Source organism: Zea mays, chromosome 10 (assembly GCF_902167145.1).
Source record: "Zea mays cultivar B73 chromosome 10, Zm-B73-REFERENCE-NAM-5.0, whole genome shotgun sequence".
In the NCBI taxonomy this organism is placed as follows: domain Eukaryota; kingdom Viridiplantae; phylum Streptophyta; class Magnoliopsida; order Poales; family Poaceae; genus Zea; species Zea mays.
The window spans coordinates 87,524,713-87,528,622 of NC_050105.1; the positions used below are offsets into that span (position 1 = coordinate 87,524,713).

Sequence of the window (3,910 nt, forward strand, 5' to 3'; positions counted from 1 at the left end):
ATCCAGTTTTCACGACTCATGACTTGTATAGGAGGCTCCACATGGTTGCCTTCGAAATATGGAAACAGAAAAGCTCCTCAACATCAAAGCACCCATCAGCGCCTTCCATCTTGATGGCCTATCACTGCTTCCACTCTGGTCCTATCCGATCATCTCTGTTTACGAGGAATTCATGTCACACCTTATAATATCCGAATAAAATTTCTTGAATAAACAATCAAATCTTGAACATAATTATCTCGCACTACCCAAACACAATAAACTACCCCAAACATTTGTAGTCCTTTAACTTACGCACTAAGATCCATGGATAACCACATATTCTCAATTAATGATTTACAGCTACAAATCATCCTGGCAATAAATCAAATTGGAAAGCAATGCATGATAGGGATAATCAGATCCTGGTCATTAAAAAATCCCCAACCCAGATCAGGGTTGTTCTCGTGGAGCAAGAGGGGTGTACCTCGTACTTGCTACCGAGTGATTGGCGGTCCTAGAAGGCGAAGGTGGCTGCGACAAAGGCAAATAGTAAGTGGTAATCATATATGCTTCTTAAAAGAATTCATCCACATTAGCAGCAGTATATCACCATTCCAAAGACCTTGTCAATTGTATTTTGTACTTGGCGCGCCGAGCTCCAGCTCCACTATGTTGTCGAAGTCGCGGCTCACCACGTCGATACGCTGGAACACCTGGCCGAGCGTGATGGGGAGGAGGCGACTGGTGGGCGAGCCAGGGCAGCTGCCGCCGAGCATTCGTTAAGAGAACGCGCTGCTGTACAGCAGCCGCCACCGACCCTGCAGCTTGTCGAGGTCCGGGTCCCTGCTGAGGTCGACGGGGCACCCCGCCGTCGCCTCCAGCTCCCGCGCCGCCACGTCCGCGCGGTCCAGGTCCTCCTGGCTCGCTGCCAGGCCACGGCCACGGGGGACGGATGGGCAGCAGACACGTCTGCTTCAGGGATGTCGTGTGGTGCGCAGAGCAAAGAGGGAACGAAGAGAATGGCTGCTAGGCTTGGGTACTCGCAGGAATCACAACGAGCGCTCGAGATTTTCCATGGCGCTCCCTTTCCCTTTGAGCATCCCCTTCCATCGACGCTCTAGGGATGGGCCTTCCATCGACGGCGCGGAATCGAGGTATGGTTGGGCGCTGGCCTGGAATCGGGGTATGGCTGGGTGCGGCGTGCGGTCCTCGTCGCATGGAAGGTGCGCCCTTTCCTTCGACGGCGCGGGGCCGGGCCTTCCATTTACGGTGCAGCATGTGGGGCGAGGAGGAGGGCGAGGACGCAAGATGTGCAGGCGTGGCTGGCAGCCGGAACCAAGGCGGATTTGGATCGGCGCAGATGGCGCGGGTGGGTGGAGCGCCAGGCGCGAGTGGGTGGAGAGCGCAGATCGCCGCGTAAGGAAGGGAGCGCAGATGGTGCCGTCAGATTTGGCGCTCTCTCCATAGAAGGCGCCGCATGGATATTATGGAAGGCAAGAGCAGGAGGCAGCAGGGGAAGGCAGGAGAAGGTGGGTGAAGGCGCTGCAGCCTGATTTTGTGCACAAGAAGGCAGGCGAGCGGTGGCGCGGCTGTGAGCACGGAGGCAGAACGTGCGTCGTGGACGACTGTGGACGCCTACGTTATGTACTTAAGAAGTAGTACAGATATGGCCAAATGGGCCGCACGATACCGACACTAGAACTATCATCAGATACATCACTATAGACGATTGTTAAGATTATATATATTTATATATATAGTTTTAAAACTTAAACATTTATACCATTATAAAGTAAATTTATTGTGTTTAAAATCATAACAAATCATCATTCACACATCACAGTGAATCTATGCACCACCAGTTGGTCTAAGCCTTGTCTAATCGTGTCAACCACACTTAATCGTCACGTGATCATGTCAACCCATCGTGTCGGGCCGGCGGCCCAAACACAGCACTAGACACGTGTCATTTCGGCACTGGTACTATATAAATCGTGTCCATGTCATGCTAAGACACTATGAGTCGTGTCATACTTAGTGTCGATCTATTTAGCACGGTCCACTTGACTTCTATAATTGGTGGTTGACTGACATTATTGCCTTCACTAATTACAATGTTTGATTGCCGACAAGTTTCAATATGTAAACTAAGGGTCGTTAGCAATCCACGTTACAGATGAATATAACTCGAGTGGTATCGACTTTGTGTGTGTCGTTCTCTATGTTACTATTCCGACTCCTAGATACAGGCTGTCTAGGCTGTGCAGACTTTCATATATATATATATATATAGGGACGAGGTAATGGAAGCCCTGGGCTTCCATTAGTACCAGGAAGCCCCAGCCAGGTATAGCCACGTCCCGTACCAGCGGGCGTCCCATCGGGCACGGGTTCTGACTCGGACAGATTTTAGCATAAAACGTAAACAAAAACAGCGTAAATGATTACGAATTTTAGCGTAAATCGTAGATCTGTTTTGAAACTGCGAATGCGGCCCGAAAATTACGGCGTAAAAATCTCGCGCGTCCCATCGTGATCGGGTTCTGACTCAGAAAGATTTTAGCGTAAAACATGAACCAAAACAGCGTAAACGAGTACGAAATTTAGCGTAAATCGTATATCTGATTCGAAACCATAAATGGGTCCCGAAAATTACGGCGTAATAATCGCGTGCGTCCGATCGTGCGCGGGTTTTGGCTCAAATAGATTTTAGCGTAAAACGTGAGCTAAAACAGTGTAAATGAGTACACAATTTAGCGTAAATCGTATACATGTTTCGTAACAGCAAATGAGGCCTGAATTACGGCGTGAAAATCGCGTGCGGCCGATTGAGCGCGGGTTCTGGCTCGAATGGATTTCAGCGTAAAACGTGAACCAAAACATTGTAAATTAGCACAAATTTTACCATAAATCGTATATCTGTTTCGTAATGGCGAATGGAGCCCAAATTTACGGCTCCAAAATCGTGCGCCACCGGTCGTGTGCGGGTTCTGGCTCGGACGGATTTAAGCGTAAATCGTGAACCAAAACAACGTAAATGAGTATGAATTTTAGCGTAAATCGTCCATCTGTTTCATAATAACGAATGTAGATCGAATGTATCTCTCAGCGCATGAGATTGTCATAAAATGCATCAAGAAATTTCGTAAATTGGTGTAAGATACAACAAGAAGTGATCTGAGGTAATTGTAGCGTAAAATGCAAGCTAACCATCTATAGGAGAACTGTTTCAGATTTTACAATAAGATATAAAAGATAATTATTCCTGTACTCAGCTATGATAATGTCGTGTTTACATTTTAGCTGTTGGTATATACACACAAAACTCGGTTTCACCATAACACCACTGTTAGCAAAAAACTGAGTTCAAAAGGCTCTTCCAGCTTTCCTAATGTGGAGAAAACCACTGAGGTCCATATCTGCAAACGTAACATGAACTGTTAATATGATCTTTCCTTGTTAATATGTCTTTTCAAGCTTGTTATGACTAACATAACCTAAAGTCTAAACTGAATGCAAACTTGAGTTAGAAGATCATATTACCTATAGCACAAATGTCATGTTATTCTGACTATTTTAGGACCAACAAACCATTTGGAAGCCAAACAAATCCCTGTTCAATTTGCCCCAAAGCAACATATAAGAAATTACATAGTCAGCTTCTGAATACGTGCACTGCTCTTAAATGAAGAAAACTGGAGCCAGGCAAAAAAATAAGTGAAACTATACCCACAAATAACCCAGTGAAATCATAAAGCTAAGGGTGCACATGGATCGGACACAATCGTATATCACTAATATTACATTTGTTTCCAGATTTATATTCGGATTTGAATATGGATAATATCAACTAGCTATGTCGGATAGGATACAAATGGATATCGACATCATAAACAGATTTATTTGTTCTGATATGGATGCGGTATCG

At 45.9% G+C, this 3,910-nt stretch overlaps 1 pseudogene; it reads right to left on the reverse strand.

The window, feature by feature from the left end:
- Positions 1–573: 573 nt before the first annotated feature.
- On the reverse strand, positions 574–1,058 carry LOC109942854 (plastid-lipid-associated protein 6, chloroplastic-like; annotated as a pseudogene).
- Between the last annotated feature and the right edge of the window lie 2,852 nt (positions 1,059–3,910).